This window comes from Accipiter gentilis, chromosome 26, assembly GCF_929443795.1.
Source record: "Accipiter gentilis chromosome 26, bAccGen1.1, whole genome shotgun sequence".
NCBI classification, from domain to species: Eukaryota; Metazoa; Chordata; class Aves; order Accipitriformes; family Accipitridae; genus Astur; species Astur gentilis.
Window position 1 is genome coordinate 21,745,111 of NC_064905.1, and position 23,413 is coordinate 21,768,523.

The following is a 23,413-nucleotide window of genomic DNA, read 5'->3' on the forward strand; positions in this document are numbered from 1 at the left end:
AGCAATGTGATTAACTGCTTAATGAAATATTTATCAGTCAGGTTTTACCCTTTGTAAGTGAAAAATGTGATGTGAAGTGTGACCAAAACTGCAGAAATTAATTTAACTAATGCCTGCTGTCATCATCTTCTGCTCTCCACCAGAAAACACAGTCATTCCGGTTAGGTCACACTGGATTTGTGTTAGGTAAAACAGACAGGAGTGTAAATGTGAAACTTTTAGAGGTTTACTGAGTGGCTATCACTAATGCCAAGAGTGAGTGAGTTCTTTCCCGAAAAAAGGCTGAGGATAACCTCCAGGAGCATCACGGTAAAGACAGCTGAAGAAAAGGTTGCATCCTGCCCAGGAGGAAGGGACAGGGGGTTCTCAGTTATGAGCTGCAGCAGGGGTTAACCCGTCCCTTTGCTCACCATCCCTCCGAGGCAGCATTTAAAAATAAATCGCCATACTAGGGAAGGGCATCTGGCTCCAGGTGAAGAGAGAAAATCCTATACCACCGGGGAAAACCCTACACCAGTGGGCCACTGCCAGCCCTCGGAAAACACATCTTCAGGCGGCAGGTCCCCACCGTCACCTTCCCAGAGGTGCCGCGAGCATCGGGCAGCTCCCCCAGCTCCCCTCGCACCTCGGCAGACCCCGACGGACGCCGTCGGCAGCGTCCCAGCCCCGGGCAAGGAGGCTGGATTCGGCCATTTGATGCCTTCCCAGCCCTGCTTTAGCTCCCGTCCCATCTTTCCGCACAGCAGAGGCAGCCCTGGGGATGTGTGCCTGTCCCGGGGGCAGAACGGCGCGGCGTGGCGGGGGACCTCCCCGCACGGAGCCCGGCCGAGCGATGGCCTGCCGACAGCTGGGTGTTTTGCTTCAAAGCCACGCGTGATTTCTGCGTGGCTTTGAGGCCGGGACATCCCAGCTTCTTCTTCAAGCTGGGACGTCCAGTGCAACATCTCAGCAAACTGGTGGCATCCGTGGGGCGACAGGAAAACAAGGTGACGATCCGCTTTCTAATTATCTTCCAGCCTCTCCCACCTCCCCACCCACGCCCTTTTTGCAATCTAGTGATTAACTTAATTACAGTTCCAGCTCCAGGAGTGGATCCAACCCAAGAGCAGGAGCTTTGCCAGGAGGGTCTTGCCCCATGTGTCCTGTCTGGGTTCAGCCCAAGACCACGGACACGTACACGAGCAACGCTGGCTACAGAAGCAAATCCCATTGTCTCATGTGGGGGATTTAAGCGCTAACTCCCAGTGCGAGCCAGATGCGTGGGATCTGCTGTATGGAAAGAACACACTGGACAGAGAATTGCAAAAGCTCAATCTCTCCAGCCAAGGATGGGGTGGAGGATGTATTGCACCCAGGGGGCAAGGGGACACCTTTGGGCTTTGCAGTAGAGGCAATGCAATTGTCCGATTATTGGGAGGATCCCGGGGGTGGCTGCTGCTCCCCCAGCCGCTCCTGGCTCCCTCCCTCCCCAGGCAGAGAGCTCATCTTTATTTTAAGACACCATTCACAGCGTTCACTGGCGAGGCTGGCCTGTCCAGCGCAGGCGGATGCTTTCGCTGCAGCTTTTCCCCGGGGACCAGGGTCTGAGCGAGGACCGTGGGTCCGGGATCGGGCCGGAGCCGTGGCCGTGGCCGTGACCGCTGTGCCGGTGCTGGTGGGAGGTGAGAGCCAGGAGCAGCCCAGGGCCCAGCTGCCCCCAGCGTTCGCTCCCTCATCCCGGGGGATTCGCCGTGGGCACCTCTAGCTCTGCTGCCCCAATAGCACTGCAACAGGCATCCTGATTAAAAAAAGCAATTAGTGGAGTAACACCAAGGGCTTCCCCTTCCCCCTGGACGGCGGGATTCACTGCCTGCCTTTTGCAAGTGCCCTGTCCCCCTTGCAGGCTCACGCCGAGACCAACCTAAAGCATCGTCCCTTCTCCCGTGCTTCGCTGCAGCGCTGCTTCCCGGCACCTCGCTCGTGCGGACCGAGACGTGCCGGCACACGGGACCGGCTGGGAGCAACCACTAACACGTGCCATGAGTTACGCGGTCCTCATGGTCTCGTCTCCGGCACCCGAGGAGGATGGCTCCGGGCTGCCGAGGCTGCTGGGGACCCAGGGACGACGCGCCGGGTGCAGGTACCTTGTTTCAGGCGTTTGCCAGCAGGCGGTTGAGCGCAGGGCTGCGCACGCCTCTCCTCCGTGGGTCTTGCGTGCGCGTTTCTGCTTCCCAGGGGAAAAGCGTCTGGAGGGAGTGGAAACCACAAGGGATGCTGTAAAAACTACTTGGTTGTTGGAAGTTGGAATGTTTTGTGGCGACATAGGAAACCCTTCTGGGCGGGAGGCACTCAGCGATGGAAGGGTGAAGCGGCATCTCCCCCCATCGGCTTCTGCTCAGCAGCCCCCGGGTGTGGGGGGCTCGGACCCTGCAGCAGGGTCCCGGCAGCCGACCCCCCCATCCGCACCCTGCTCGGGACCCGCTGCCCCATTCCCAGCAGGCAGGGAGGTTAAGCTGGTCGATGCTTCACTTGGCTTGTAAATGTCACCGTCCCCCCCGGCAGCCGCCCCCGGTGTCCACGCAGGACACTGGCCAAAATGTCAGACCACAAAGCGGGAGCTGGCTGGGCTCGCGCTGCAGGTGTGGCTGCCCCGCGGCCGCCGGCTCCCGCCCCGCGCGCCCACGGACGGATGGACGGACGGACGGATGGACAGACGGCAGCGCCGGCCACCGCCACTCCTGACCGCGAGCAGGCTTCTCACGGCTTTGTTTTCCTACTCTGGTTATGGGTGCTTCTCTCCAGCTCTCCTCCCTTCTCTCTGTCCCTTGTTGCATTTCGATACGGGAGATGCAGACGCGTGGCCGCTTGCAGCGGGGAGCTGCTCTGTTTGCAGGCCAGCTCTGCCCGGTAACACCAGCGGCTGATGCCAAATGACAGACTCTAGCCCCAAAATGTCACTCTATGCAATGCTCTTACGCCAAGGGGCTGATCTGGTTGTCCTGTTGTACCACGTCCCGCCTGAGCCCTCTAGTCCCACCCCAAGCAAAACCTCCTGCCGATGGTCCCGTTTCAGGTACGTGCCTGGTCCCTGCTCCTCTTGGTCACCCTCTGTCAGCCTCGAGCCCTCGCCAATCCCTCAGTGCTCAGACGGGTCCGAAATCTCAGTGTGCTGGTGCTAATAAGGCATGAAGCTCGAATTAGGAGCGAAAAGCAGGAATTTTCATGTGGTGTCAGATGCAACACTTCCTGCAGCTGGCCCTCTGAAGGGCGGCCAAGCTCAATCAAGGGTTGGCTCAGGCTTCAAAACTGGGATTTGAGTTTGGGTTCAGACTTTATACCATGTCCTTCCCCAAAGAAGCAGAGGATGCTGGAATTGAGGGTTTCATCTCCAGGCCAAGTGAAACCCCACATCCATCCTCGTGGTTAACCATCAGTAGACATATCATCACTCAGAAATCAAACTTCCTCCAGCATAGTCTCAGTCTTGGTTGTTCCAAGGAAAATCACTTGGTTTCTGGGTTCACCATAAGCGCAGCAGTGATTTACTATGCTGAAAATGCACAGGGAGTTAATTTTGTTCATTCTGAAATATCTGTATAAGGACTATATAGCTTGTCTTGTTAAGTTCTAAGAAAAACTGGCTGGAAGAGTTCTGTTCTTAATTCTGCTGTTCAAGATCTTATTTTAAATTTAGCATCTAGTAGCTATGGATGCTAATTCCTGTTTTTTTCTCTGAGCTGCCTGAGCAAACAGCTTGGGCTGTGTTTTCCCGTGCACACTGTTGCTCAATAACTTAACAGTGCGAGAAAAGCTTGAGATAATAATTGCTATTACCAGGAAAATCCTCCAGTAAATAATAGTTTTCTTATCTGCATGACTTTAGGGCTGGAGAAGATGCTTTCTAGTGTATACTGCAGTGCATAAGAGCATGCAAGGAGAGCTTCAAATGAAAGATCAGAGCAAGGCAAGCTTAAAGCTGAATCTTGTTATGTGCAGATGAGCGGGTCAGCAAAAAAACCCAGAATAATCAGCTGTGGATAACCCGCCACTGGAGTAAACTAGGGAGAGAAGCTCTGCATCTCCACCTCATGCTGTCTGTAGAGCCAGACAGGTCGCTTCTTTGACCCACCACGGTCCTTAGGCAAAAATTGGGAATTTCTCAGTTCCAGGCAGTGGGTGGCTCTGGAGGCCCACGGACGCTGGGCTGTCCATTTGTCATCCTCATTTCCAGCCTAGAAAGGAGCATGAATCACACGCTGGGACGTGCCAGACCTCGGTAGAAGATACAGCCCTAATTCTGGTCCTCCCTGTCCCAGACAGGGGTACACCGAGGCACCTGCGTCCGTAAAGAGGTGGGCACCGATTCGGTCCTTCCCGTGACATCTGTGAAGCAGGCAGCGTGACCGCAGGCTGCGTGTCAGCAGGCAGGAGCAGGCAGCCGCTCCTGCACTGCTCCAAGGAAAACAGTGCCCTGCCTCGGATGCTGCCGTGGCTTTCCATAACGGTACCCTCAGAGGCAAGGGGATATTTTTTTGAAAAGCTCTTCTACCCTTTCTCAGCTCTGTAAACAACAAACCACCATAAAAAGCATGTCGCAGGAGAGAAGTCTGCAATTTTAACTACCTGATGAAACTCAGCTGCTGTACCGAGCGCTTTGCAGAGTGCTGCCCGCGGAGGTGACACCCACGCTGTTTATTTCCAGCTCCCGAGTGGGCAGTCTAGAGACATGGGAATGTTTGTCGTGCCCGGTGTTTCCACAGCCGGTTTAGGGGAAAGCTGTGGGGTCAAGCTGGCCCACGGGGATGCAGCCGAGGATGCTAGCAATGATAGGAGGCACAAAGATGCCATGGTTTGTCTAAGTGGAAGAAAACCCCAAACTAAACCAAAAAACTTGGGGACAAAAAAAGGCAGCCTTGTGGGATGCAAGCTTTGCCATCCCTGTTGTGCTGCAGCGGTGCCAGGACACGGGGGCTGCTCACGGCCCCGGAAAAAACAGAGTGCCAGGAGCAGGCTGCAGTGATCTGCTTGCAGGGACTTTGCATGCTGATGTTAATGTTTTACATGTTTGTGGAGTGTCTCCACCCCAGTGCAATTCGTAATACACTTGTCCTAGCTCGGCTGAAATTTATAAAATTACATAAATGCACTCCAGTATACGCAGCTTTCCCCTTTGAAACCTGGCTGGTCTTAGGGCACAAATATCCCCTATTCACAGCACTACATGGGCAGGAAAGGGCTGATCCAAACTGCGCTCGCACACAATAACATCCTCCAAAACGCCTGATGCTGCCAGCTGCCAGCCCGGGTCAGCAGGAGCCGGTCAGCGAGCCCCCAGGCACAGCTCCAGCTCGGACCCCCCAGGCACAGCTCCAGCTCGGACCCCCCAGGGCAGCCGCTCTCAGCAGCCCTGGGCACGCAGCAGCCAGCCTGGAGAGGGGCGATGGATGCAGCCGGGCTCGGGCGATGGGACCGAACCGCCGTCTGCCAGCTCCACGGTTTGGGGAACAGCAGCTGCCATCCCTGCCTGCCACGGCATCTCTGGCCGGGACCCCAATGGGTTTTTATCTTTTTCTTACTCAGGAGCCACGCATTCAGCCCCCACGCTGGGGTGCAGGGTCCCCAGGGAGTAAAATGAACATCCCCCGACTGCCTGCACCATTTGCTGCGCTTTGTGTGGTACCCACGCGTGTGCACCCGCAGAGGATCACATCCGCACCAGGTTAGGTGTAAGCTACAAAAACCCCATTTAGAGTTTGGCAGTTGGTAAACTTTTCCCATCAGTCGGAAGCTTTTTAGAACACCCCGCAGCAAAGGGAGTATTAAGGAAAGGGAAGGGAGGGTGTTTTATGTCCGAGATTTGACCTGCAATTGAAACTCAGATATAAAAGGAGATGGAAATTCCAGTGGAAACTGTACCCAGTTGAGTAGTATTCTTCTGTATAACGTAAACATGCCCTGTGAGGATGTGCAGCTGTTAGAGAAGTAACGAGTGACCTCTCTGGGGAGAAAAGTAATCAGAGTGGGTGAAAGCTTTGGGGAGCTGCCAGGCCACGGCTATGGGAACGGCCCTGTCCTAGGTCTGGGGGGTGTTTGGAAATGGACGGAGGGGTCAGGGTGGTCCATCTCCTGCTTGCATGGTGCAGGGATGCAGAAGGTCGCCTGTGCGACTGCCCCAGGCAGCATGTGCCGGGGGAGACGTGCAGAAAGCAGCCAGGTTGTCTGGCACCGAGCTCCAGTAATTGGCGTAATTTTGGGGGGGCTTTATGGCATGCAGAGTGCCTCTGGTATAAGCGAACAGCTTGGATCTGGAGTTCATCTTCTGATGCACAGACTGGGATTTGTCACGGTAAAGATCTCCCCCTCCTGTCCGCCCAGGCAGCGCAGAATGAGAGCAAACGAGTGAAATACCTCTTTCGGAGCTCCTGCTCTTGTTCCATGACCTAAGGACAGACCAGACAGGCTCGCCGTGCAATTCGGGGACCACCCTGAGCAAGCGAGGGTGACCGTGCCCTGAAGGCTGGCGTGCAGGCTGGGCAAGCTGCCTGCCTGCAAACCCGGGGCTGGGGATGCAGGTGGGAGCTGCGCCCGTAAGGGTCACCATGCACCTTGCACGGGCAACCGACGGAGCTGGCTTCACCTCGGGGTGGTCGGTGCCTCTTGTGGGACCCAGAGAAGGGTCCTGAAGAGGTACAGGAGCACTGTCTTGCAGTGCCAGGAGGAGATCGTGCCCAGCCCCACCACCCTGTCCATGCAGATGGACACAGGGATGGAGGAGGAGGAGGTGTGAGGTCGGCGAGGAAGGGCACGGGCAGCACTGGGCACCGGTAGGTTGTCCCTGAGCAGCGCTGGGGATGCCTGAGGACATCTCTGGAGGAGAAGCCATCCAGCCATGGTCTCTGGCGGCGGCTCGCAAAGGGCAGCGGTGAGATCTGCTCTGGGAGGTGCTGCTGGCGAGCTCAGGCGTTCTGTAGAAATAAGGTCCCTGCATGGGCGAGTGCTGGCGAGGCTCGTCTGCAGGTGGGACAGGCAGATATAACTCCAGAGACGTGGGAAGAAAAGATCTGAGGTCAGGGCTGACGCCCAGATTTCAACTCTTGAAGCACAGATCTAAATTAAGAGCCAGAAGCAAGGACAGACTTTATGAGCACAAGCACGTCATGAGTCATTTATGAACTGCGTGTCTAGACTGTTGTGGGCAAAGTGCAAATCTTTGGGAGGACGACTCAGAGAGGACAACACCACACCAGAAATGAGTCTGAAGAGGACAAAAGGGTTTTGGATGTCACCCTGTGAGTCAGTGGTGCGGAGCCAGGGCTGGGGCTGGCACCCTGGGCACAGCAGCCAGCCCGGCTCCTGCACCCTGCAAAACGCTTCACACAGAAAGCCCTTTTCTACCTCTTTTCTAATCTTTGGCCTCAGGGTTAGCTGTCAGGCTCCGATGCCTCGGGCTTGGAAATGCTGCCTACGAGATGTCAGCTTGGTCCATCCCACGGCAGCTCCACGTGCTTTTCCTGGGCGAGGGAGCGGGTCTGGGATGCTGGGGCAGCGTGAACCCCAGTAAGGGGGAACACATCCTGCTGAGGGGGTACGCAAGCGGCACACACCCTAGTAAGGGGGTACACAGCCTAGTAAAGGGCTGCACACCCTACTAAGGGGGTACACAGCCTCGTAAAGGGCTGCACACCCTAGTAAGGGGGTACACAGCCTAGTAAAGGGCTACACACCCTAGTAAGGGGGTACTCAGCCTAGTAAAGGGCTACACACCCTAGTAAGGGGGAACACAGCCTCGTAAAGGGCTGCACACCCTAGTAAGGGGGTACACAGCCTAGTAAAGGACTACACACCCTAGTAAGGGGGTACACAGCCTAGTAAAGGGCTACACAGCCTAGTAAAGGGCTACACACCCTAGTAAGGGGGTACACAGCCTAGTAAAGGGCTACACACCCTAGTAAGGGGGTACACAGCCTAGTAAAGGGCTACACACCCTAGTAAGGGGGCACACAGGCAGCAGGCGCCCCAGTAAGGGGCTCTGCAGCTGCAGGGGGGCTGTGCGAGGTAGCAGGTCGGAGCAGCTTCGCACGATTTTTTTCCAGCCGAGCGTTACGCAGCAGAGGTGCGCAGCAGGGAGGGTTTGCTGCTCTCACGCCAAGCCCACGGGCTGCGAGGGCGAGCGGTGGCAGGGAGCTGTGCGGGGCCCTGCGGCCGGGCAGAGCGTGGCAGCTTCTGCACCTGGGCTCGAAGGAGGAAGACGGTAATTGCTCAGTGACCGTAATTATTGCCCTGTGCTTTACAGCCCGGCACTGGGCGGTGGAGCGGTGCCCCACGGCTGCAGGGAGCTCCAGGCTCTCTTGCTCAGTGTGATGGATTCCCTTCTGTGCTCCTCAGGTTTCCAGCCTTCTGGAATAGATGCCTTTTTCACATCAGTAAGCAACTCTGTGTGCAGTGTTATTTCGGTCACCGGATCACTTTAATCGCTGTTTTTCCGTTCTGCTCTCCTCTCATTTTTATCTTTCTCTGCTGGCACCACTCTGGAGGACGCAATTTTCTGCGGTGATTTCACTCCTCTTAAAGTGCCTCTGTCTCATCCTGGGAAGGGTCAGACCCGGCGGTTTGGGAAAGCACAAACAGAAGGGCAAAGGGGGCTCTTCTGAATTCACTTTTGAGGTAGTTCTAAGACCCAGAAGACTTGGTTTTGTTACCTTATTAAAACAAAGGTTAGGCTTTAAGCTGGACCATGGATGTGTGTTAAGATACCGTGCTGGGGTTAATAGAATACTATTTAGCACTGGCTGGGTATTAGCTATTCTTGAAAGGAATTCATAAATATTAAGCATGGCACTCTTCGAGGGCCTGTGATAGCCTTTAGCTGCCGTGTTTAGCAGCCAGGCAAACGAAGCATTTTTGTTATGCTGTTTTCCTTAGTGTGTGAGCAAGCTATTAGAAAGAAAAGAAGGGCTTGTGGCAGGCAGAGTTTTGTTACCTTCAGAGGCCGGGTACTCTGCACCCTGCAGACCTGCCTCTGCCTCCTCCCCTGGCTGAAGTCCATTGCTGCCTCCGACCCAGGCATGAAGCGTGAGTCCCTGTCCCCCCATTAAACACGTTACAGCATTTAGAGTGTACAAAATCTGCAAGTCACTGGTTGCTTCTGCGAGGCCTCAGTGTCTGTTTCTGTTCTCCGACAGCATTAAACCAACAGACTCTGATGTTGGAAACAAGGCAAAAAATAGTAACTGCCATTACTGAGAAATACTGAGTCAGGCATCTTTCTTCTTTAACAAATGGGCAGAGAGGGAGGATTACTGCATTCATGAACGCCACACAACACGCCGGGGCAGAGATACCATGACAAAGCAATAGTCCCTCTCTCTCTCGCTGAACTGGTTTTCAACGAATTCTTCTGCAAAGAGATTTCTATTGTGAGCCGTTTGAAAGACAAACCCAGCCAGGCCTCTAGCCCAAACGATAATCACTTACAGTTCTGCAGTGGCAGAAAAGGTATACAGGGTTTCTAAAAATGTCCCCATCACGAGTTATTGCCCGCCGTGTTCAGGAGGGTGATGCTTCGGTACCCAGGGTCAGCCGTGCCAGAGCAGCCTGTGAGGGTCAGGGCAGGTTTCACCAGGCCCCTCCCTGGAATATTTGTTCTTGGTTAGGCTTACTAAAAGGGTTTGTAAGATAAAATACGTGTGCTAACATGTGTCTCAAGGCCCTGGTTGTGGTCTCTCTCTCTCTCTGTCGCACGACAACTATGTCCCGGCATACATCGCTCTTCAGCGTGTTCCTGGTGGCAGCTGGTTCGTATGAAGAAGTTCAGGTCTGACACCGTCTGGCAGAAAAGCCTTGAACCTCCGTCCTGCAGCTCTGCCCGCGCTGGGGCCGTGCCCGCTGCCCCTCGCGTTGGCTTTCTGCTGGCACCCTGCTTGCGAAAGGTGGAAAAATGCTTCCCTTGGATCTGCTCTGATGGCAAATTCCTGGTGGCCCTGACTCTCTCTGGGGGCTGATCCTGAGCCTGCGCTGGGGCAGGCTGTGGTTAGAGGGATCCCGGTGATGGTCGGGCTTTTCCTTCTGGGAATTTATCTGTAGCTGGTGATAGGTTTGGTTTGACCTGCTGTTAATGCTCATCTTTCTCCACCATTCCTTGCAACCTCTTATTTCTGAACCCTCATTTAGAAAGGAGTACATTCATCTCATCTAAACTCCTTTGATTTTGGGGGGTTATGAAATTAAGGATGATTAAAAGGGGAGTTTTTTAATGCAATGGGCGAATCTACTCGGCATTCCTGCGTGTGGCATTCCTGTGGTTCTGGAGAGGAAGGCGCTGCTCCTACAGCTGGGAAGCTAGACCCAGCTGCATTTTCAGGGTATTTTCAGGGGTCACTGTGCAATTACCCCAAACTGGTGTTCAAACAATACAGGGCGAGGCTGACACCCCCACTCTGATGGGAGTTGCCCGGGACCTCCACGGCTGCTGGGGGTCAGGGCATGGCCAGCCACCTTCCCTGCGCCTTCCTGCAGCTCTTCCCCGCTCCCACGGCCTCTCGTGATGGATCGCACGCTGAAATGACGCCAGGCTCCGAGAGGCAGCAGCTCTTGTTTGATAATCTTATTTCCCGCTAAGCAGAAGCCAAACGCTAACAGGAGTTTCTGTAGTATGCGTGTGCTCCCGTGCGTTTATTTCCTTGCCCCCCTCACCCTCCAGCCAGCAGACCCGCAGCAGCGCGCAGGGATGCGGCTGCAAGCAGCCGTGCCCGGCACCGCTCCGCCGTGACTGCTGCTCCCGGAGGGCGAGACAACCGTCCCCTCTCCAGACGCGAGTCCCGGGCTCTGCCATCGCTGGCACCCCGAGCGGAGGTGGTGGTTGCACCTGAAGGTGACACCAGCATTTGGGAAGTGGAGAGTCTAGGGAGCCTGCGAGGGTCAGAGGCTCAAGAGATTTGGGCTTAGAAAAGGCTATCGGAATTGTACCAGCGTGTGCAAGTCCACTGTTCTGTTAAGGGCAAAAAAAGAAAAAACCAACAACATAGTTTATCTGGCTCTTAAAGGGGTGCTTGCTGTTCACTTTGAAGGTGCCTCTTCACCCCTCCTCCTCCACCCAAACCATCGTCAGACGTTTGCTAGGAGAGCTGGGATTCATGGGCAGGGGTGCCTGGTGTCCCGCTGGGACCTGCGTCTCCAGTGCACCCGGAGTGGGTCGGCTGGACCCGAGAGGGTCTCTCGGACGTAACCAAGCACGTGGCCGGATTGTAACTGGAGCCTGGCAGTGGTCTGGGTTGGAGCCTGCAGGGCATGGGGCATGGGGTTTGGGATACAGGAGTTACAGCTGCCCCCCGGGATGCACGTACCACCGGTCACCCTCCTCAGGCACGCGGCGGTCTTCAAAGCCTTTGCCAAGCGCCTGAAAATGGACGGACTCTGGCCCAGCACCACGTGAACTGCCTGACCCAGACAGCCAGGTCTCGGTGGGACAGCCGGCTCGCAGCCTACACCGCTGTCGGCTGTGCCAGCAAATGCCGCTCCTCGCCCCCGAAAACTGCGCAGCCGCTTCCCACGGCAAACGATCCCTAGGAAATTGTATCTGCCCTCTGTGGAGGAAAATCACCCAGCATCCTCCAACCCTGCAAGTTCGGCAAATGGAGGCAAATATTTGCAGACAAAAAAAGACCCAAGGGCAAGAGCCTGAACTGACCACTGCCGGACAAAGTGAGTAAGAAATAACCCCCGTCCCCATCCCCGTGGGTGCGCGGAGCCGAGGGGAGGGTGGTGCAGCGCAGGTGAGGGGTTTTACTGCAAGGGATGCTGAGGGCGTGCACTGCCACCCCGGCACCCTCACGAGCGGCACCCGCAGCAAACCTCATCCTGAGGGTGGTCGTGGGCACCCCGAGGGTGGATGCAGCCACTTAATTAATTCTATCCCAGCTGAAACCAGGACACACGGCCAGCCTGGGATCCACAGGCAGCACAAGATCGGGACTGACTCAATACCAGCTAGCAATTATTACACCATTAAAATAAAAATCGGTGATTGCTTCCTCACTGAAAAGTTACAACTTACTTTCTCTAATTAGTACCCTAAAGCTAAGCTTATTTCCTGTTGAAATGCATGTGCTTGCGGTTCGGGATTGCAATGTCTCTTAAAAGTCCTTCTTGGTGCTTCCTCCCCCACGCTGTGGCTCACAGAAATATGGGCTGGCTGAGAAATGGATGGAAGCATTTGCGGTTTGGTTGGGTTCCTGCGCTAATTAAGGGCCACATCCAGCACCTTGAAGCTGGTGAAAACCATCCAGCTGAAAGGAGGCTGGTTTCTGCAGGGAAGGGGCAGTGGTGCTTCCAAAAATGACCCCAGGAATTTTCCCTGCAACAGGTAGACACGGCCCTGGAGGGGAGAAAAACCTGGGAGTGCAGAGGAACGGGAAAGGTCCATCCTAAGTGCTAAGTTCTCTTATTTTTTTACTTTCTGACCTGGCATCACAGGAGAAAACAAATATTTTAAAAGGTGCTTGAAATTCTGATTTTGGTCTCTTCTGAGTGCATCATTGGAAGCACACCGAAATTAGAGGAGAGAGACTGAAATAAAACTGCCGCAGCTATTATCCTTATGGGCCTTGTGACTTAGCCCTAACTCCTCATTACAACTATGCTCTGAGCTGCTAACTGCTATCTAAGCCAAACCAAAGATGCCAAATATAAAGACAAATTGCTGCAAGCTCTAATTGCCCCGGCTGGGCGGGCGCAGGTGCTGTGCACAGCCGAGCCCCCGCACATCCCCCCTGCTCCCCTTCCACCTCCCTGAGCATCTTGGCTCGTTCGTGCCATTTAGCCAAGAGGAAAATGCAGATAAAGCAGACACAGAGGTAAGAGCTCCCCGTCAGCGCTGCGCCCGGGGACAGGGGTCCTGGGCACCGCAGGGCTTCGGCTCGAGGAGCAGCGGGCAGGAGCCGAGCCATGCAGCTGACGGGGAATAAAGTGGAAGGAGCCGTAGCCAGCTGCATGATGAGCTGCCTCGGTTGGGAGGAAGATCAAGGTCTCAGGAGTGGGAGGAAGGCCAAAGTCATTTGGGGAGCTTGGGAGGGAAAGTCTATCCCCTGAGCTGGGGTGGAGCTGGGAAGGAAAGTTTATCCAAAGGACTTGCAAAGCTCTGGGTCTGGCTGGAGACCTCAGTGGACCCAAACTCTCTCCAGCCCTAATCCAAAGTGCATGTTCCTGCGCATCCCGAGCGCTCGGAGCGGCGGCTCCGGCGGCCAGAGGAAGTGGGGCCGAGCCGGTGTTGCGGGGAGAACAATTGGACATTGTGCTGCCTTATCGCCACCGAGCCCAGTCCTGCCCTTAGGACCCGATTAAACTTTAGACCCCTGTTTGTGCAGATTCTTCCCGTACATCTCACGCGATCGCCGCAGGGATTGAGAGCTGCCTGGGCTCCCCGTTACCGTTGTTGGCAGCCCATCTCCCAGCCAGCGCGTCGGGTCCGGCAGCCCGTTGGGGACGGGGGTGATGCTGGGGCGCTCGCGCGCAGCTTTCACTGGAGCAGGGAGCAAACCCGGGAGCCGGGGAGCGGCGAGGTGATGCTCCCACCGGGATGGCCACGGCAGCCATCCGGAGGGCTGCTGATGGGGCCGGTGGGGTGCGCTGGGAGGTACTGGTACCTCTGAGCGATGGGCAGGGCGGGGGTGGCAGCTCACGCACGAGACCCTGAGGGACCTTCGATGTGTCACCCACGCGGCAGCAGCACCCTGGGCCGCGTGGGTCTCAGCCGGTGCTCGGCCTCCGAAGCCCCTGTGCAAGGCAAGGGGCACGTGCCCAAAGCGGGGGGCTGAGCCGGCTCGGGGCGCGTCTGTGCAAACGGCACAGGCACAGAGCGGGCTGTCGCTGGGTGTCTGGCCAGGAAACCAGGCAAGTCGTACAAAATTAATTTAACACACTTTGCTTCCATCTTGTCTTGTTCAACCGTTGCTTTTACTCATTTTCTTCTTACCTCCCTCACCAACACTTCCCAGCCTGGATCCTGACCCCTCCATGCTGGCTTGCATGGCCCCGACTGAAACGACCCATCCCAAATACTGCTGGGACCGGGGACACCAGAACAGCCCGGGGAACCGTGGCTCCAGAGCCGGAGGAGGAGGAGGCGATGCTCAGCGCTTACCCCTTTGGGCAGGAAAAGGTCTGAGGGAGCAGAGGTTGGCTACGCACAGTTACTTCTAGTAAGATCTGAACTTACAGAATCCTATGCAAGTCGAAAAATATTTTGCAGTAGGACTTGGGTGTCTGGCTAGAGTAGGCCCAAGGACTTTTTTCTTTTTTAAGGATTTTTTTTTTTTTCCCCATCTGAAACAAACCATTTTATAGTGCTGTGTCATTTCAACAAACTTCCTATTTGTCTGGGGTTTTTTTAATGGTCCAAATATTGTGTTTTGCTATTTATAATGTGTTTTTTTATATTCTGATTCAAATTCTGATCCGAGCTCCTGCCCAAAGCTTTAGGTTAATTCGCAGCAATTCCAAGACTGCCGTTTGGAATAACACTCGTGCTCTTTGCAGCCTTCCTCTCCCCCCGGCAGCAGCGCTCCGCAGCCACTTGCGGGTTTTTTGGCCAAGCCAGGTGGGGGGCAGCACCCCTGCAACCCTGAAGCCGGCCCTGCAGAAGGGACCAGAAGTCGCCCCCAGCCCACCTCTGCGCTCCAACCCCCACCCCCCCCTCCTTCCCCAGCCCCCGCGGGTGTCCGAGCATCCTGCGGGGAGCCGTGGGGCCGGCAGGACACGCGTGGGCAGGCTCAGCCCCGCCGCCTCCCCCGCTTGCATCGCCCCCGGGGGTGTGTGAGTGGGGGGGGGACGACCCCCAAGTCCCGCCGCTGCCCGCGACCCCCCCCCCGCCCCGCGCCCCCCGCCCCGGCACCTACCGCCGGCTCCGCGCTCCTCCCGGCTGCGGCTCTGCCGTGTGCGAGCGAGGGGAGAAAAGGGACAAAACACCGAGAACTGAACAAACCCCACACCACCAGCGAGAAGGCAGATGATGATGACAAGCTGCCTGGCGGCGGCGGGGGGGTGCCGGCTGGCTCCCACCCCTCCCGGGGCCGGGCACCTGCGCTGGGGGGAGCGGGGGGGCGGGCTGCGGGCAGCTGCCGGCACTGCCCGGCCCGGCCGGCGGGGCTGGGGCTGGGGCTGGGGCTGGGGCTGGGGCTGGGGCTCCCCCCGGCGAGGACAGCGCGGACTGCGGCACGGGGGAGGGAGAGAAAGGGAAAAAACCAACAACAAACCCCCAAAGCCCAACCAAACTCCCAACGCTGGAGGGAAAGCCGGGGGTTCTGTTCCTCGCTTTTCTCCTTCCCATCCCTGCGGTCCACGGCGGTTTGTGCAAGCGCCGGTTATTTCAGTATTTCAGTATTTCCCCCCACCCCGGAGAAGGCAATAAAGCCCCTCGCCGGGGGGAGCTGGGGGGGGGGGGGGTGTCTCTGCCCTCCCCTTGGGGCAGCCGGGGAGAGGGGGCTCGGGCACCCTGCCTTAACCCGGGCACCCTGCCTTAACCCGGGCACCCTGCTTCGGGCTGCGGAGGGCTTGGCCTTAAAGCCGAAACGCTCTCGGGAGTGCTGTCAGCCTGATAAAAGGAGCTTGTGCCTGGTGCTGATGCTGGCTCTGCACCGGGGCCTCGCGGGGAGCCGGCGGTGGGCTGGTGGGGTGCCGGTGGGGTGCCGGCGGTGGGGTGCCGGCGGTGGGGTGCAGGCTGCACGGCGTGCGGAGGCTGCGTGTTAGCTGGCTGCAGCGTCGAAGAAGCAAGTGCGATGACTTCACCGCTTGGCCTGCCTCCACGAGTGCTTTGATGTGGTGTTTAAGCTGTGTTATCTAAGGCTCGCTTAGAATAGGCTTTTAGTTCCGGCTCACATGGAGTCCGTGTATTTGGACAGGCAGTCCAGACTGAAAGTATACTGAGCGCAGACGTTTTGATAAAAACATATCCTAGTTGACTGCAGTTAACAGCAGCCAGCGGGGATGGCTCCTAATGCGTCCAACAGCACAGGTACACTCTGAACCTTCCTAGCATATCAATATTCCTTTTTTTTTTAGTTTGAACACGCCCACACAACATTTCCTCCTGGCATTTCAGCCACATGTTGAAAATAGAAGGAAAAAAAATAAGAAAGATATAGCCAAACGTTTCTGAATCTCAAAAAAAAGAGTGGCCCTGGCTTTGGTTTGGCCTTTCCCGGATGAAAGGCATTGGGGTTGTTAGAATATGAGGAAACACGGCTCCGTTTTCTCATGCGACGGAACATCCCCCTTGTTTCAGAGCTGCAGGGAGATCGCACCCCCAGCCCTCCCCACCGCTTGCCTGCCTCTCCTCACACCCCTGTTGTGGTCGGAGCTGGCAGCCCTGGTGCTGTGCGGGGCACGGGGCACCGCTGATGGTATCCTGCCAAATTTAGTGCTGAGTCCTTTCTGCCCGTCCTGAAGGCAGCCGTCCCCGGGACGGAGCCAACAGCGCGGAGCAAACACTTGCTTCAGCAGCAGGCTCCCGTGCTCGTCACTAGAAAGATGAGCAGAAAGTCCCTGCGCTGAGAAGTGCCTTGGCCGAAGCCCAGATGCCGACGGTGCCGCAGCGGTCCCCGGGCCCTGCTGCCGTGCCGCCCTGCACCGAAAGCTGGCGAGGACGGGGGGTCACCACCTTCACAGCCAGCTCTGCCTGCTCCTGCCCTCCCCAGCCCTGCCTGGGAAGCCCTGATTGCAGCAGATGCCCCCCTTATTTCCCAGGCTCTCGGGATGGTTTTGATGGCTCCTGCTCCGGTCTGGGGTGAGGAACCTCCTCACCTTGCTGCCTCGAATGTCCACGGGCCTCCTTGGCTACGAGTCCCATAAATAATATACATTTCTTGGGGTTGTTTGGAAGCGCAGTGGATAATTAACCATAGAGCCGCTTTCTGCCCCGAGGAAGCGGTAGGTGCCTCTCTCTGCCCGGCACCCAGCCGTACGCAGGCAGTGCCTGTGCGGGCAGCTGAGCCCCAGCACACGCTGCCCCAGCGGCTCCTCTTCCCCCCAAACCACCATCACGCAGCAGAGATGACTTAGGCAAAACTTTCGGCAAGTTTAAAATGAGACCCGCAAGATCCCCCGGGTCCCAGGCTTTGGTTTCATCCTTCTTGGAGCTGTATTGCTGTAACGGCTCAGCAAGTGCCACCAGCCCAGTACAAGCTGGGAACAGCACTGGAGCGGAAAGTCCCCCCGCTTCTGCCTCCCTGCCAGCTCCCTGCCTCCGAGCCCGGAGAAAGGAAAAGGAAACCCCAGTTGTTCCCCCAGCAACACACACCCGGCCGAGCCTACAAACTTGGCCAGGGGTTCAGGAACCTGGAACGCGCGTCGCAGACCATTTGGGAAGGGGTTGCAAAGCCCCCGCGAGGCTGCGGCTTTGCCAGGACGCTGTGCCCGGGGGGTACCGGGGGATGCTGGAGGAGACACTCACCTGCCGGCTCGGGGTACACGGAGCTGGGCGGTGGTGCGGGCAGCAGCGCGGTGGAGGTAGCTGGGAGGCAATGGTGCTGACCTGCCCCGAGGCAGGCAGGAGCTGCCTGGGGTCACCCTGTCCCTCGCCCCACTCCCCGGGGGCCAGGCAGCTCCTGGAGGGACGCTCACCCACACCCGAACGCCCGAACACCACTCACGGGTGGCTGCAGAGCAAGGCAGCGTCCCTCAGATGGGCGCAGGCATCGGGGCTGTGCTGGATCCCAGGCAAAAGCTGGCATCGGCCGGCGGGCACCGCAGTGCACAGGGACCAAAGCGGCACCGTGGGCTGCCGCTCTGCACCCACATAGGACAAGGAAGTATGGATAATCCTTCGCCTTGCTATTTTTTTCCTCTCATGTGATCTTGTTTTTGGACTGCTATTTTGGGGCTGGACTCTAGCCCAGGTGAAAGACAAGGATTTAGTGCAGCCTGCCTCCCCCCCTCTCCCGAAGGGCCTCCCAGGACCTCTGCCTGCCCGCCCGGAGGATAGGGTTAAACGCTGCTGCTGGCTCACGTTGGGTGTGTGCTTCCCAGCCCTTTCCCTCTCTTGCTGCAGAGCCATTTCTAGCCCTGGACCGCTTCTGTGCAGTCAGGGGATGAGGGCAAACACGCCATGCCCGGCTGCGCCTCTGCCCTGTCCCGTGGGCACCCCCCGCTCTGGGTCCCCCAGGGCTCTTGCTAGGACTCGGCACAGCTGCAGAGTCCAAGTCTCCCCAGTGCTGTTTGCCCTCTTTCTGCCTGTTTCCCCCCCCAGAAACAGCCTGTCAGGAAGCTGACGGGAGATAAATAAAAAAAAAACCCTCGCAGCTTGCAGCAGCCTTGACAAACTGTTGCGAGGCCTGACCCCACAAACTGCTCATCGCCCCCCTCGTGCAGGTTGCGAGCATTCTACCCGTGCTTGGAGGAAACGGGCATCCGTGGACACTGGGGAGGCGGGGGCTGCTGGGGGTCCCCCCATACGACGTGTGGGAGGCCAGACCCTGTGCTGCAGCGTGCACATGTCCTGTCCCTCCCCGCCCTGGGGCCTCCTCCTCTGGGGACTGGTCCTTGGGGACATCCCGGTGCCTCTGGCCCCACATGCTCAGCACTGGCAGGGCTGATTATTTTTATTCCATTTATGCCTTTCAGCTCTCTGGATGAAAGTTGAAGGGTGCCAGTGGGGCGCTGGGGAAGGACAGCCTGGTTCTGCCAGCTCGGTGGGTGGCAGGAGTTACCCCCTGTGTGGGCAGGAGTGGGGCAGAAAATGAATGCCTGGGATGCGGCGCTGTGTCTCGCCTGTCCCCACATGCACGTGTCCCATGTGGACACATCGCTGCCCTTTCATGGTGGGTGGCGGGAAGAGTGGATGCTGTTATGGCATATTTGATTCCCTAAATTGGGTCTTTGCATGAATAAAACTCGTTAAAGCTTCCTGTGCTGAAGACCAGAGGTGCCCGTGTAATGGGGCTGATCCTGCTGGGGACTTTCTGCACTGTGTAGTCGGCCCAGGGCAGGGACAGGGGCAAGGGCTTATTGCAGCTGGGAGAGGGTGCATGGACAGTCACACCTTTGCTCAGACAAGTTGGAGTCCCAGAGAAACCTGTACTTCCCCTCTGCCTAGGAATTGTCCCCAGTTCAGCTATGGAAGAAGCCAGTTTCGGCAGCAGGCACTGAACTGCACAGCACCGTGGGCAGGCGGCACACAGTGGCAAGTGTCGGGTGAAGGACGGGACCCACGATGTGAAACTTTAATCAGAGGTAGGTAAGATTTGGCTTACAGAGAAGTGGGTTATTCCAGATGCATGCTACATCAGTGAAAAATTCAGCTCCAAAAATTAGAAAGCACTCCTTTTTCAGCCTATTTCACAATCTTTACATAACACATAAAATTATTTTCTTTTTCCTGCTTCCCATTAACCAGTTTTACGTGAAATAAGGAGTTGCTCTCTCACACCTATTAAATGCTCTGCTGCCTCTCAGGGTGGGGTAGGAACTCTTTCCATGGGAACACCACCAGGGTAACAGCTTTTCTTTTGCACTCTCTGCAAAGTGGAGTGTTTCTGATAGCAGTGGGTAACCAAAAGCTCCCGCGAAGCCGCTTGTCCCCGTTGGAAGAATCGCTGTGTGCGGGCTGGAGGGGAAAACGATGCCTTTAGAAACTGGAGGTACGGGAGGTTTATAAGAGGGGACAGGACGGGTAAGAGGAGGGAGCTGAGAAAATCTTGCGGCAGCGGGAGGCGCCGCGGCCGCCAGGGGGCGCCGCGGGGCCGCAGCTGGGCACAGCTGGGCACAGCTGGATGCGGGGGGGCCGCAGCTGGGGGACGCGGCGCAGCTGGGACAGAAGCGGGAGCGGGCAAAGGTGTGGGGGGGTATGGCACAGAAGAGGGGAGCGAGCACCGCCGGGGGTGGCACAGCTGGAGCTGGGGCACAGCTGGAGCCCGGGCACAGCCGGGGTGGCTGCAGCACAGCTGGTAGCTGCGGGGTATGTGAGGCCCATGCAGGTGAGGGTGCTCGTGGCTGCAGCATCCACAGCTGGAGCACATCTGGGTGGTAGCAGAGCTGGCAGCTATGGCACAGCTGGCCGCACATACAGCTGGCATATGCACATCTGGCGGTGCACCCACCTCCGGGGGCCCAGGGCCCAGGTTACCTCCGCTGGCTCCCAAAACCCACTGCAGCTGCTCCGGGCTTGGGTTTACTTCTTCCGTGACCCGGAGGTGGTGTCAGGCCTCTGCTCTTTCAGGTTGTGGCTGAGGTAATTAGGAAGGAATTGAAGATAGGCAGGAAGACTGTTTCTCATTAAGATCATCTCATTCATCCTGACTTCTGTCAAAACCAGTCACTCTCCCAACCAGACACGCAGTAGAGTAATTTTGTTTGTCTTTTCTGTGGTCTTGCACATTGCTCTCGGTCCTGGCTCATTCGCCAGGATCCCTTTGGTCTTTTCCAGTCACCGTTTCCCAGGAAGGATCACCCCCTCCTGAAGAATGACTCCCATCCTTTGTTTTTTAATGGATGACCTTATATATTGAAACGACTGCTGTTTACTTGCACTCAGCACTAGTTTAGAGTCAAGAGCTGATTCCCAAAGGACTCTCCTGGATACACTAACCAAATGAGGAATCTTCTCCTGTAATTACATTTCAGGGACAGCAGACATTTTCTTGATTCTTTTAATATGTGCCATATTGCATTTGTTACAAATCAGATACATAACAGAAGCCCTATTACCTTAAAAGTACTGCTGTTATCAAGTACTGACTTAATTACAGTTTTATCTAAAAATAGATCAAGTTAGCTTGACAGAATTCATTTTTCCTACTCCCCTGCTGCCCGGTGTTGTTTCCTCCCTTTGGTTCCTGCTCCATCAAGCCCAGCATCAATCCGCTTCCACAGCCTTTTCCCGAGAACAGGACCGGGCTGGCAGGCCACTGTTGCCGAGAGCCCACCAGCACGCTGCTTTCCACTTGTCCCAGTCTTCCAAAACTCACTGAACGTAAACACAAAATGCCCACAAGGCTCCTCAGGGTTCAGGTTACCCAGCTCTGGCTGCTTTTAACCTTTCTGACTTTGGGAGCTGCTGACACCCAGGTAGTTCCTACGGGCAGGGAAGCGGTGCATCGCCCACTGCCTCCCACATCTGCACTTTGCCATAGCTGCTTTTGTTTACAAAACCCACCCAAGGTAAGGCCCGTAGCTGATATCTGCTCGTTATCATCACTTTCCTCTTTCCTCTGATTGTTATGTGGTTTCCACAGCTTTCATAGCTGCCCCCACTTCCCTGGAAGCCAAGCCAAGGCAGCTTTCTTCCCGCTTGGGAAACTGCTTTGTTAGCCCGAGCGGTGTCCGTCACCGGCAGTGGTGGCTCTGAAAGAACGGTGGAAAAGTACCATCTACGCACAGTCCCGTCAGAGCATGCATCGCTGGAGCTGTCCTGGCTGGTCCCCGTGCCGTGCCTCTGCTGGGCGTGCTGGGGGGGTCACGGTGCGAGTGCCGCAGCTCCTGGGCTGGAGGAAAACACCGTGCCTGGGAAGAGCCGCCTTCTCTGGACATAACCCGTGCAATTTCCCACTGCCTGCCAGTGTCTCCCATCTGATGAGAGGGGGCTGCTGCAGGCTCATCCAGCTTTGGGAAGGGCTCACCACGCAGCAGTCACTTCCAGAACGGCACGAGGAGCTTCCCAGGGGAACACCGTGGGGCTGTGCTCTATCGTCTTCACGCAGTGGGCACCGAACAACCCCGGCACCCAGCCCAGCGCCGCGGGCTGCACCAGGCATCAGCCCAGCGCCCAGAAGGCCCGGGCAGCAAAATCCTTAAAATACATTTTTCTGCATCTGGAAAGCGTGTGACACTGATCACCAGTCTTACCACTTTCATATTTTACTGACTGGTTTTAATTTTATTTCCCACATGTTTGACAATGGAAACAGATTTTTCTTTCCTTGTTTTGGTGTAAGCAGGCTGCAGCCCGTGGTGCCGGTGGGACTGTGGGTGCTGGGTGCAGGCGCTGCGGGGGGGCCAGACCTGGCAGGACCGCGCTGGACCCCAGGAGGTCACATGGATGTATGGACTTGAAGAAGCCCGGCTCTTTGTATGTGTGTCACTGGTTGATCTTTCTTCTTTTGCTTTGCTGCCTAAGAAGGTTTTTCCTCCCTTGCTGGGTGTGCGGGAGGGGAGGGAGGGCAACCCGGGGACACCGACACAGCGGCGCATTCTGGGACATGAGGTCTGCTCATTGTGGCATTGGATTTTCTGATCTGAACCCCAGGAAGAAAACAAAACTGGGACTTCAGTGTCTGGGGGCTGCTCCAGGAGATACCTCACTGCCCAAAATCTCCAAGAATTCCTGATTTTGTCTTTGTCAGCTCAGCCACTTGTGCAAATAGTGTCAGCCAGGGCTGGCCACACAAAGCAAGGTCGGTTATAAGCCGTTCTCCTGGAACAGAGGCACTTGGAGCCGGCACAAAGAAATCTCTGTCTCTCCCCTTTGCTGGCATCCTGGCAATTAACCCAGAAAATCGCAGCTTGCCCTTGTCTTGGGTGCTGAGTGCGGGGCTCTGCGGTGCACGGGGGATGACTGTCTTGGCCGGGGGGGTCTGGCTGTGCTGTGGCCCCTGGCCGCACGGGGAAATGGTGCGGCCGGTGTCCGACTGGGAAGTACAAAACGAATGGAGAACTCGCCTGCTTCCAGAAGAAGTGAGGGAAATCATTTGGGTTTTTACTCTAAAATATTTTAAAGAAATGTATGTCTAGAAAACAGCAAAAGCTGGAGTCACCTTCGATCAAATGTGGGCAACCTGATATAAACTTTGACAATATATTTTGGTGTATTTGATTTTTTCCCCAGAAGTATTTCAGGCAAAAACCTCCGTGCAGTGACCTAACGCCCAGCGGTGACGGGTCCTCCACAGCCAGGCAGAGATACCCGCGGGGATCCCAGGGCAGGGCTCGCTCCAGACCCTCCTGGCTCGGGCACCACGCTTGATTTAAACACTGGCTGCACCAAACGGGCTCTGCAAACTCTCTTCTCCCGGACTCAAACCACGCTGGTCGTTGCCAGCTCGCCCTGGCCCGAGGTGCTAAGCCAGGCGCATCCCGTGGGCAGAGGAGACGCGTGCGCAGCCGGGGAGCTGGTCCCGTCCCCGCAGAACAACGTGTCAGATGCTGCAGCCGCTGCAGGGGACGTGGGGAGCCGGAGGAAACCCAGCCCTGCCCTGCCAGGGTCCTCCTGTAAATAACAGCCCGGCCAGAGCTAAACACGGCCGCCGTGGGAAGTGTTTGGTGAGCCAGATAATCTTCAGGCAAAGGCTGTGCCTGTCCACTTGAGTATGCCATGGTACTATTACTGTAAAATACAACAATTGCATGCCCAGACTGGGCCAATGTGCTTGCATGGTGAAGTATTCTTGAGTAATTAAGAAATACTCTGTATTTGATTTGCCACTACAGATCAAATTAGTGAAAGATGAAT

At 56.5% G+C, this 23,413-nt stretch overlaps 1 protein-coding gene across 5 annotated transcripts in view; it reads right to left on the minus strand.

Moving 5' to 3' along the window:
* FGF1 (fibroblast growth factor 1) overlaps positions 1 to 18,111 on the minus strand; it is a 32,453-nt gene extending 14,342 nt beyond the window's left edge. The window contains exons 1-2 of one of the 5 annotated variants that reach the window (XM_049829497.1): positions 17,423 to 18,111; positions 2,124 to 2,225 (exon numbers count right to left, since the gene is read on the minus strand). The gene's annotated coding sequence lies outside the window, so the exon portion shown is untranslated. Of the gene's footprint in view, positions 1 to 2,123; positions 2,226 to 14,870; positions 15,001 to 17,422 lie in introns of those variants that run through there. The other 4 variants (XM_049829493.1, XM_049829494.1, XM_049829496.1 and 1 more) reach the window with 4 other exon arrangements.
* Positions 18,112 to 23,413: the final 5,302 nt, after the last annotated feature.